Below are 11658 nucleotides of genomic sequence, written 5' to 3'. Positions count from 1 at the left end.
AATGAGAGAGAAAGAGTGGAAGAGAGAGGGAAGGGGGGAGAAAGAGAGAAAGGGAGAGGAGGGACAGTGCCTGAAGGACCCCTTCCCGTCACTAGGAGTCTAGGCATTTCACCAAGTGGCACGCTGGATTCGTATTAGTGATCCCCGGAATTTAAAATTATGAACTTGGTGGTCCCTGAGGTCAAAAGGTAGGGGACCCCTGCCCTATAGTGTCGTTTTGAGGATAGAAGTTGAAACAATTTATGTCCAGGATGTGAGGGATCTGCAGATATTTTCACAGCCCTGTTTTTGGCTTGTCCAGTATACAGGTCCTCAGTGGAAGGCAATTGTTTTTTCTGCAGTTCTAATTATCTGTGGACGTCTGTGTCTGTCTTGTTGGGTTGCGGAACCAAACCAGTCAGTTATAGAGGTCCAGGTGACAGACTCAATCATTCCTCTGTAGAACTGGATCAGCAGCTCCTTGGGCAGTTTGAGCTTTCTGAGTTGGCACAGAAAGAACATTCTTTGTTGTCCTTTTTTGACAATGTTTGTGATGTTAGGTGTCCATTTTAAGTCTTGAGATATGATAGAACCTAGAATACTTGAAAGTTTTATTTTTTATTTATTTATTTATTTTGTCACACAGCATATATAAGCATAAGCATGAAATAACTATACAATATATGAGCATATATATAAGCATGAGTATGTAATAACTATATTAATTGGATATAACGAAAAGAAACAATAGGACAGGAACTGTAGGCACGCTTGTGCTACTGTGTTGTCTAGTATTGTAAGAGGTGGTAGTATAGGAGGGTTTCTCCTACAATTGACCCTCATTTCTACAGTTTTGAGTGTGTTTGGTTCAAGATTGTTCCGGTCACACTACAAGGCTATTGTTCAACCTCCCATCGATATGCAGATTTGTCGTCATCTCGAAGGAGACCAATCACTGTTGTATCATCTGCAAACACCTGTACTTCAACAGGGGGATCTTTTAAGATGCAGTCATTGGTATACAGAGAGAAGAAAAGTGGAGAGAGCACACAGCCCTGGCGGGTGGGGGCTGTGCTAATTGTGCAGGGATCTGATGTGATTTTGCTTAGCTTCACCTGCTGCTTCCTGGCTGTTAAGTTTTGTTAGTATTCCTGTTTGTCTAGGAGTTGACTAGGTTTTGCCTTGGTGGGAGACGGACCTGTTTTTAACAATTCCATCAAAGGGAGCGCAACCTCAGCAAAGGATGGGATGAATTGTCTGTAAAAATTTGCAAATCCCAGGAAGCTTTGAAGTTGCTTACGTGTTCGTGGGAGTTGCCAGTCTAGCACAGCCTTCACCTTCCCCAGGTCCATTTTGATAGAATAGAATAGAATAGAATAGAATAGAATAGAATAGAATAGAATAGAATAGAATAGAATAGAATAGAATTTTTTATTGGCCAAGTGTGATTGGACACACAAGGAATTTGTCTTTGGTGCATATGCTCTTAGTGTACATAAAAGAAAAGATACCTTCATTAAGATAGCCCAGGTAGTCTAAGGACTCCTTATGGAACTCGCATTTTGACAGCTTTGCATAAAGTTTGGCTGCTTGGAGTTTTTTCAGCACTTGTTTGACTAGCTTGACGTGTTCGTCCATATTTTAGCTGAATATAAGAGTGTCATTCAGGTAAACTAAGACTCCCTTATACAGGTGTTCATGTAGCATCTCATTTATCAGCTGCATAGATACTGCAGGGGCCCATTGAAGCCCAAAAGGTATGACTCGGAATTGGAAGCTGCCAAGCAGGCAGTTAAACACCATTTTCCATTCATCTCTCTCCTTTATGCGGATGTGGTAGTCGGCTTCCCTTAGATCTAGCTTGGTGAAGATTTTGCCTTTTGATAAGTGGCTCAGCTAGTCCTTCATTAGGGGTAGGTGTTTTGTATGCAAATTGCATTGACATAGCAAAAACCCACACATAATCTCAGCCCCCCATTTTTCTTCTCTTTAAACAATACGGGGGCGGCCACTCTCAGTTTCGCTGGCTCGATGAACCCTCTGGCTAGGCTGGTGTCCATGAACTTCCTCAGCTTGGTCATTTCAGCAGGCGTCATGGAGGACATCGTGGGATTTGGTAACTTGGCTCCAGGTTCTAATTCAATGGCACAATCCATGGCTCGGTGAGGGGGGAGGATGTTACACTCCTCCTTGCTAAATGCTTTGGATAAGTTTATATATGCGGTACTTTAGGAATCTGGGTTTTGCCTGGAGGCCTGTCTGAACCAGCGGATGCTGTTTCTGGCGGCTGGTCCTTATGGGATGGCAGCTTCTTGAGAGGAGGGACAGGGGGCAGGGGGCCGATGCCAATTATGATTTTACAGTATCCATCTTCCCATTTAATGGTGGGGGCCCATTTGTCAAGCCAAGCAAGGCCCAATATGACAGATTTTGACATCTTTGGTGCCACTATAAATCGTATAAGTTCCTGATGTATCCCAAATTCCAATCTAACCAGTTCAGTAATTTGGGTGGCTGGGACTCTCCAATTAATGTCCCATCCACCTGTTCAAACTTAATTGGTTGCTTAAAGGCTCTTGTTTTGATCCCTAATTGTTCAACAATTGGAAGTCCAATTAAACATCTGGTACAGCCTATATCTATTATTGCTGTTACTTCTCCTTGCTCCCCAGTTTCCACACAATGCAGAAGAGAAGGAGAGACTGCTCTGACTTCCTGGAGGAGGAGGAGGACATGGAATGAGTAGAATATAGGTGGGTCAGAATGCAGGGTCTCCCCGAAAGCTTTCCACTCTGGGTGGAAATCAGGCTCCTGCTGGGTCCTTCCCATCTCCTTAGTGTCTCTCAGCTCCACTCCAGATGTTTCTTCTCAGCCTTCCATTTTGTGGGCTCGAGGCTCCCAAGAAGGTCTGCAGTGGGTCTGAAAAACCTGCAGATTCCTTATCTCAGTTTCCTTCCCATTGATGGAGCCCCAAACCTGGGAAGGGGGGCACAGCCCTGCAAGGGTGCAGAGGAGGAGGTAGTCAAGGAAGCCATAAAAAAAATGTTCTCCTTGACAATTGGGAGGTGGGGATGCAAATGATGGACAGTTAGACCCTCCCCCCACCCTGTGATGCTTGAGGGCCCCAATCCCAGCTGGCTGAAAGGCCCATCCAAACCCAGGAAGCAGACATTCTCTCCTGGGGCCATTCCTCAGCTCTTCCCTGGTCCCCATCCCAAATGGGCCCTGAATCACCTCTCCAGGTGTGCCCCTGGGATAAGGGCCAAGGTGAGGGGGGAACCAGCTCATAGCAGACACCCCATCACCTGATCAGGGCTGCTGCAACATCCACCCCACCCTATGTAGATTTAGGGAAAGTTAAAGAGACCTGCGGGAAAAGTACACAGAGAAATTAGACTGAGGGAAAGGTAGAGAAAAAGGCCTGAGAGGAAAGGAAGAGAGAGACCTGGGGAAAAGGTAAGAGAAATTAGCCCAAATCAAACAGAGAAATTAACCTGAGAAAAACATAGACAAATTCATGCTGGATTTGATTTAAATCAAGTCAGTTTAAATCACGATTTAAATCACTAGTAAAAAGGCCTGATTGAAATCAGCTGGATTTTAATCATAATTTCTAAAGAGCCATTGTCATCTCTGTCCCTCAGCGGCTCCTCCTGTGACCCATTCACTTCAACGGGAGGGACACATCGAGGGGAGGGACGTGGCCGGCAGCAGGCGAGGGGACCCCTGTTAACAGGCGCTGCCAGGATGGGTCATAAATGACAGGCGCTCTTTAAATGTAAGGACTCATTCTTGCTGGTAGTTAGAAGCTCTAATATTCATAAATAAAGAAATCCTGATGTATACAAATATATAATCATTATCTGCAAAAGAAAAATGGAGTATGCATTGTTTCTAAAAGGCTTAGCATAAAATGCATGTAACTGGAAAAATTTTAAGCTGTCTTTAAAAACATGTAACAGGCTCTTCGCCTTTGAAACGGAGATGAGCACCGCCCCCTAGAGTTGGCAACGACTAGCATGTATGTGTGAGGGAAACCTTTACCTTTACCTTTTAACCCTAACCATGGGGTGGGGGAGTGGGGAGGGTCTCTAACCTTAACAAGAGAAGATAGAGGGGGAGGGGCAGTGGGAGGAAGAACTGCCTCCTTCCAGAAGACCCCCAACTCTTCTCCTTCTTGGAAAGGGGGTGCAAATTTTAGGATTACACATTCTGGGGGATGTTATATACGGCCATGTGACAAGCACTCGCAGCTGATCGGTCCGCCGGCACTGCAACCGACTGGCGGGACTTAGAAGAGTGCTGATTGGCCGAGCCACTACAGCTCCACTATAAAAGAGCTGTCAGGGCTGAGGAAGCCAGTCCGCTCCCCCGATGTTTGCAATCGGGCAACTACAGTTAATAAAGTTGTATGAACGGTTGACCCGCCTCGCCTCCGTCATTGTGTTCTAAGGACAGAACAGGGGACACCAGCCAAATTCCCTATGAGCAGAAGCAGCTCTACAGTGCAGGGGGTCTCCAAACTTGCCCATTTTTAAGGTTTGTGGACTTCAACTCCCAGAATTCCTCAGGTAGCATAGCAGGCTCTGGACTTCTGGGAGTTGAAGTCCACAAGTCTTAAAAGTTATCTAGTTGGGGAACATCTGCACAGAGAAGTGAAGGACCAAGAGAGGTCTTTGCTGCCCTCTGCTGGGCGCTTGTAGAACTCATTCCTCAAGTACATTTTCTGTTTCTTTTTTTGCAAAGAGACAAATGAGTAATTAAACAGGAAATCTGCTTGAAAAGAGGAGGGGAAAGTCGTTTTTTCTGCTCCTTCCACTTTCGTTTTCTGAACGCAATGAAGACAAAGCGGAAGAACAGGCTTTCCTTAAAATAGATCCTGCAGGGAAGCAGATCCACCTGCCACCGGGGATTCCCGATTCCCTCCAACCAGGTGAGAACCCCCAAACTGGCATTTCATGGGTCAGGGGAGTCAAACGGGGTGAGAGCAGGGCTCCTCCTGGGCATTGGTGGAGAGCAGCTCCTTTTACACCAGAACAAGCGATTCCTCTTCTCTGGGAGAGGCTGGTGGGTGGGTAGGTGGCTGGGACGGCGGAGACCCCAATATTGGGAAAGGCGATCACCAGAGGGGCATTACGTGAGCAGCGGAGACCCTCGGAATCCCGTCTTCCTTGTTAGGTAAGGCAACAGGAGGAGGGAGGGAAAAGCAGGCAACGGGGCAACAAGCCTGGCTCAGAAGCAGCACCTGTCTTGTTGGTTTTTTTGGGGGGGGGAGATTCCAGGCAGTTTGGGGAGTGGGATTGCTCCTATTCTGAAGACTGCTGAGTTCTGTCCAGGCCGCCAAAAAAAGAAAGAGCCATAATTGAGTGCAGGGAGGGTCTCCTTCGTCCTACCCCTTTTCCATTCAGATGCCAAATTCTGGCTCTCCTGGGGGGGGGGCGGGGGGGGAATTAAACTTTGTCTTCTAGTCCAATCTCCTGCTAGTCCATTGCAAACAACTGCCTGTCCAATCTCTTTTTTAAAAGCCTCCAGTGTTGGAGCACCCCCGAACTTCTAGTGGCCAGTTGTTCCACTGTTAATTGTCCTCCTTGTTAGGAAGTTTCTCCTTCATTCCAGGTTGTTCTCTTCTAGATGAGTTTCCATCCCTTGTTTCTTGTCCTGCCTTCTTCTGCTTTGGAGAATAGGTTGACCTCCCCCGCCCCCTTTTCTTTGGGGCAGCCCCTCAAATACTGGAAGACTGATATCATGTCCCCCCAATGCTTTTTTAAAAAAATGCATAAACATTTTGAATACGGTGTACAGGGGGGAAAAAAGAGCAAAAAGAAATAGTAAGATATATACTAATAATAATAGTAATGGTGCAACAAAATAAGTGTAACTAAATTTCTCTTTATATTAGCTTTTTTGTAATCCTGTTGGTTATTTTGGCATCTTTATACTTATAAAATGTCTTTATATTTACTTCATCCATAGCACCAATCTTTCTACATCTGATTCCCCTAACCCTAATCCTTCTTTTGTCCAGACTGGCTAAAGCCGTTCTTCATAATTTTTGTCTCCAGGCCTTTAATCATCTTAATTGCTCTTTTTTGTACTTTTTCCAAAGTAGTTTCAATTCCTTTTCCTAGCCCTCCCTTCACCTCCCCACAGCTCTCTCCCCCTCCCCTCCCCCGTTGCATATGGCAGGCAACTGGTGGAGCTTACCTGGTGCAACCAGCTGGCAATCCTGATGCATCTCATTTCTCTCTCTTTTTTTTTTATTGAAAGAGTTTTAAAAAACAAAAACGAAAACATTTTTCCCCCTTTTTTCCCCCTCCCTCCCAAAAAAAACAAAAAACCCTTCCCCCCTCCCTCCCCCCCCCCCCGGCTTCCCGGGTCAATCACAAGGTATTGTTATACATAAACCAAACATAGAATAAAATTTTCCCTTCCAATCCAAATAACCACATCCAAAGCTTTTCATCTCCCAACCCCCTCCCCATTACATAAAATAACTTCCTAATTATTCAAAGACAATCTGATATTTCTTAATCTGATATCTGTTTTGTAGATAATCAATCCATTTTTTCCATTCAATTAAATATCTTTCCTGCGTATTGTCTTTTAAAAACGCTGAGATTTTAGCCATCTCAGCCAAATTAATGACTTTCAGTATCCATTCTTCTATTGTAGGGATCTCTTCTTCTTCCAGTATTGTCCAATCAACAGTCTTGCTGCTGTTATTAAATTCAGAATCAATTTAGTCTCAATCCCTGTACAATCCGTTATAATTCCCAAAAGGAAAAATTGTGGCAGGAACTTTATCTTCTTCTTCAGTACATTTTGAATAATCCACCAAATTCTTATCCAAAAGACCTTAATTTTCTTGCAAGTCCACCAAATATGAAAATATGTAGCGTCATCACAATCACACCTCCAACATTTCACTTGGATATTAGGATACATACATGATAATTTTTTGGGATCTAAGTGCCATCTATAAAACATCTTATAAAAATTTTCCCTTAAATTCTGTGCTTGTGTAAACTTAACATTTCGAACCCAAATTTTCTCCCATGTTTCCAACATTATTGGTTCCTGAATATTCTGTGCCCATTTTATCATACAATCCTTTACCAAATCCTTTTCCGAATCTATTTCAAGCAACCCATTATACAATCTCTTTATATGCTCCTGGGTCTGATTTCTAATTTGCTTTATTAAATTTTCCTCCCTTTGCATTATACCAATTTTTTGATCTTCTTTCCATCTAGCACTTATTTGCCCATATTGAAACCAAGTATAATTCCTCCTTCTTCATTTTAATACCTGTAATGATTTTAATTGCAATCTACCTCCTTCAGCATACAAAAGTTCTTTATAAGTAATCATTTCCTGTTTCTGTTCTATATTTATATTCTCTATTGCATGTCTAGGCTCGCCCATATAGGAATCTTGTAATCTAATTTATAGGAATATTTTTCCAGACCATAAAGAGCACTTCTCAACACATGATTCTTAAAAGCCCTATCCACTTTTTTCATAAAATAAATCGCATGCCATCCATATAACAAGTCATAACCTTCTATATTCAAAATTCTTTCCTCTGTTAAGTTAAACCAGTCACTTATTACTGAAAGGGCTACTGCTTCATAATATAGTTTAAAGTTAGGCATTCTTAAACCACCTCTTTCCCGTGAGTCCTGTATTATTTTCATTTTAACCCTCGCCTTTTACCCTGCCATATAAATTTGTTAATCCCAATCTGCCAATCTTCCAAATTTTTATCCTTTTTAATTATTGGTATCATCTGGAACAGAAACAAAAATCTAGGTAACACATTCATTTTAATAGCCACAATCCTTCCCAATAGGGATAACTGCAATTTCTTCCAGACACTCATATCATTCTGAACTTTTTGCCATAGCAAGTCATAATTATTCTTATAAAGTTTCTTGTTCGATAAACCCCTAAGTATTTAACCTTTTTTACTACCTCAAATCCTGTCATTTCCTCTAGTTTTTGTTTCTGTTGTATAGACATATTTTTAATTATCACTTTTGTTTTATTCTGATTTATTTTAAAAAAAAATTTGTTTTGTTTACATTTATACCCCGCCCTTCTCCGAAGACTCAGGGCGGCTTACAGTGTATAAGGCAATAGTCTCATTCTATTTGTATATTTTTACAAAGTCAACTTATTGCCCCCCCAACAATCTGGGTCCTCATTTTACCTACCTTATAAAGGATGGAAGGCTGAGTCAACCTTGGGCCGGGCTCGAACCTGCAGTAATTGCAGGCTTTGTGTTCTTAATAACAGGCTTAATAACAGGCTTTACCAGCCTGCACTATTCACCGGCCCTCGGTGAATACCTGATACCTTTCCATATTTATCAATTACTTCCAACAAAAATCTACTTGAATTTATAGGATTCGTTAACGTAACCACTACATCATCTGCAAAAGCTCTAACTTTATACTCATATTGTCTAATCTTAATTCTCTCTATTTTCATTAATTCTCGTATTTTATCTAATAATGGTTCCAGAGTCAAAACAAACAATAATGGTGATAAGGGACATCCCTGTCTCGTTCCTTTCGCTATCTTAATAACGTCTGTCAAGCTACCATTTACTATAATCTGTGCTGTTTGCTCTCCATAAATCGCTTTGATTATTCTAACAAAACAATCTCCAAATTGCATTTTCTATTAATTTAAATAAAAATCCCAATGCAATCGATCAAAGGCTTTCTCTGCATCCAAAAAAATAAGTGCTGCTGAAGTATTCTTCCTTTCCAAATATTCCAATATATTAATAATCTGTCTAACATTATTCCTCATCTGCCTCCCTTTTATAAAACCAGATTGATCAGTATGAATTGTGAATGCTCCAACACTGGAAATTTTTAAGAAAATGTTGGATAACCATCTGACTGAGATGGTGTAGGGTTTCCTGCCTGGGCAGGGGGTTGGACTAGAAGGCCTCCAAGGTCCCTTCCAACTCTGATGTTATGTTATGTTATGTTATGTTAATTCTTTGTTGTAAAACTAACATTAATCTATTTGCTATTATTTTTACAAAAATCTTATAATCATTATTTAAAAGTGAAATTGGCCTGTAGTTACCAGGTTTAGAGCAGTCTTGCTCCTCTTTTGGTATCAGTGAAATAAAAGATGTTTTCCATTACGGGGGTATTCCCACTCCTAATTGTATCTGATTAAATAATTCTTTAAGTGGGCCTAATATTTCATCCTGTATTTTTTTATAATAAGTTGCTGTAAGACCATCTGTACCAGGGGTTTTCCCCATTTTTAATTGTTTAATTGCCTCCACTATTTCTCCAGTAGCTATCGGCCGATTCAGCTCCTCCCTCTGTTCTAATGTTAGAATATTAACCTTATAATCTTTCAAATAATCATAAATGTCCCTATTCAATATTTTGTCTTTTGCATATAGTGCAGTATAAAATTCTGAGAATGCCTTTTAATTTTATCCTGTTGGTATATCTCTTTACCTTTATATTCTTATTTTTGTATGACACGTGCTTCCTGTTTCTCCCTTAAATTATATGCCACCCATCTCCCAGGTTTATTTGCATTACAAAAGGTATTATGTTTAGCATATTGTATATTCGTTGCCACCTGGTCTGCCATTAACATATTGAATTCACTCTGTAATATTTTTTATAGCCTCTTTAAGTTTGTGATCTTGTGGGTTTTGAATTAATAACTGTTGCTTCCTTTGAATTCCTTCTTCCAAGTACCTACGCTGCCTTTGTTTATTATTCCTTTGCCTATTGTCCAAGTAAATCAATATCCCTCTAATAAACGCTTTGCTCGCCTCCCACACAGTTCCTATAGGTGTCCCTTTGTACATATTAAAATCAAAAAATTCTTTCAACTGTTTCTTACAATAAGTTACATTATCCTCATATCTAAACAGATTTTCATTCAACCTCCATGTTCTACCACCTTTTTTCCCTTGTAATAATTCCATCCATACTGGGCTATGGTCAGTTAAACACCTCGGAAATATCTTCGTTTTCTTCACCCTATAAAGCAAGTCATTAGAAATTAAAATAAAATCAATACGTGAAAAAGATTGATGCCTATCAGAAAAAAAAGTAAAATCTCTTTCATCTGGATTCCGTAACCTCCATATATCTCTAAACTCAAAGTCTTCCATCATTTCAAAAAAGGATTTTGGTAATTTTGCATGTATAGGTATCTTCTTGGAGGAGGTTCTCTTATCCCTTCTTGTATCAATTACTCCATTCCAGTCTCCTAATAAAATAAACGAACTATAATCCCAGAGGGTCAACCTCTCATGTAACGTTTTGTAAAACTTTTCTTGTTGCTGATTAGGTGCATAAATACCTATCAGCAAAGTCTTTTTTGCATCTATCACCAGTTCAATAGCAATAAATCTTCCTTGAATATCTGCCTCAATTAACTTAGCTGGTATATCCTTCCTGATATATACAACAATTCCATGCTTCTTTTCCAAAGCTGATGCAACAAAATGGTTACCCAATTTTGAATTAATTAAATATTTTTGGTCTGATAATTTTATATGTGTCTCTTGCAAACAAATCACATCATTTTTAAATTGTTTCAAGTAGTGAAATATTTTCCTTCTTTTCTGAGCTGAATTCAAGCCATTAACATTCCATGACAAGATTCTATTTGCCATTACTGGCCTCCTGAAGCTTTGAAGCAGACAACGGAAGCTCCTCCTCCGGTATCTTCCATCTAGCTCCTCCCACAGCTTCCATACTGGGATCCTGGCTTTTACTTTGAGACTGTTGCTCTTCTTTACGCTTAAGGGCTCCTCTTGTCACCCTTTGCTCTTGTGGTTCCTCTAATACTGGCAGCAATGAAGGCTCTTGGATCACCTTGGCTTCTTGAATCTCTTGAAGTTTTTCTATCACTTCCATTTCGACTTTCAAAACTGTAGAGAAAATCCTTTGCCTTTAAAACAGTGTCAATTCTATATCTCCTTCCTTGATAGAATACTGTCAGTCCAACTGGCACCTCCCATCTGAATTGAATCTGGTGTTTTTTAAGTTCTTGTGTAAAAAAAGCAAATTCCTTCCTATCTCTTAACATCTTTGAAGGAATCTCTTTCAACACCTTCAGCTCCTGTTCTCCAATTTTTAAAGTTGTCTGATATGAAACTTGCAGAATCTGATTTCTCATAGTCCTTTTCACAAAATAAACCACAATGTCCCGAGGAAGCTTTCTCTGTCTTGCAATCCAGGAATTAACTCTATATATTTTATCAATTTGGTAAGCTACCTCTTGGGGTTCCACTTCAATAAATTCAGCCAATGCTTCTGATATAATTTTTCTTAAGTCTTCTCCTCGCTCTTCTTGCATACCACGAATTCTAAGAGCTCCTTCCATAAGTTTATATTGTAATATCACAACCTGATCTTCATTTTGATCCACTTTTTTCTGAACACCTTTCATTTTGTCTTCTAAATGCTTATTTGACTGAGAGATCTGTTGCATTTCCACTTCCAATCCCTCAATTTTTTTACTCAGTCCTTGAACTGCCATGAGAATATCTTCTCTTATTTTGCATTGAAATTCTCCATCATCTCTTTTTGCCTATCTTCAGAAAGTTTTAATTGTTCTTTCAATATTTCCTCAAGACTTGGTTCAGATCCCCTTCTTCCAGAAGGCTTTAAAGGTTTA

The 11658-nt window shown here is 40.5% G+C and overlaps 1 protein-coding gene across 4 annotated transcripts in view; it reads left to right on the top strand.

Annotated features, from left to right (window-relative positions):
* Positions 1-4775: 4775 nt before the first annotated feature.
* Positions 4776-11658, top strand: part of LOC131196502 (uncharacterized) — a 62275-nt gene continuing 55392 nt past the window's right edge. For 2 of the 4 annotated variants that reach the window (XM_058179287.1, XM_058179286.1), the window contains exon 1: positions 4776-4912. The gene's annotated coding sequence lies outside the window, so the exon portion shown is untranslated. The remainder of the gene's footprint in view (positions 4913-11658) is intronic. The other 2 variants (XM_058179285.1, XM_058179284.1) reach the window with 1 other exon arrangement.

The sequence above is a fragment of the Ahaetulla prasina genome, chromosome 4, assembly GCF_028640845.1.
Source record: "Ahaetulla prasina isolate Xishuangbanna chromosome 4, ASM2864084v1, whole genome shotgun sequence".
Taxonomy (NCBI): Eukaryota; Metazoa; Chordata; class Lepidosauria; order Squamata; family Colubridae; genus Ahaetulla; species Ahaetulla prasina.
This window is presented reverse-complemented; position numbering and strand designations above follow the sequence as displayed.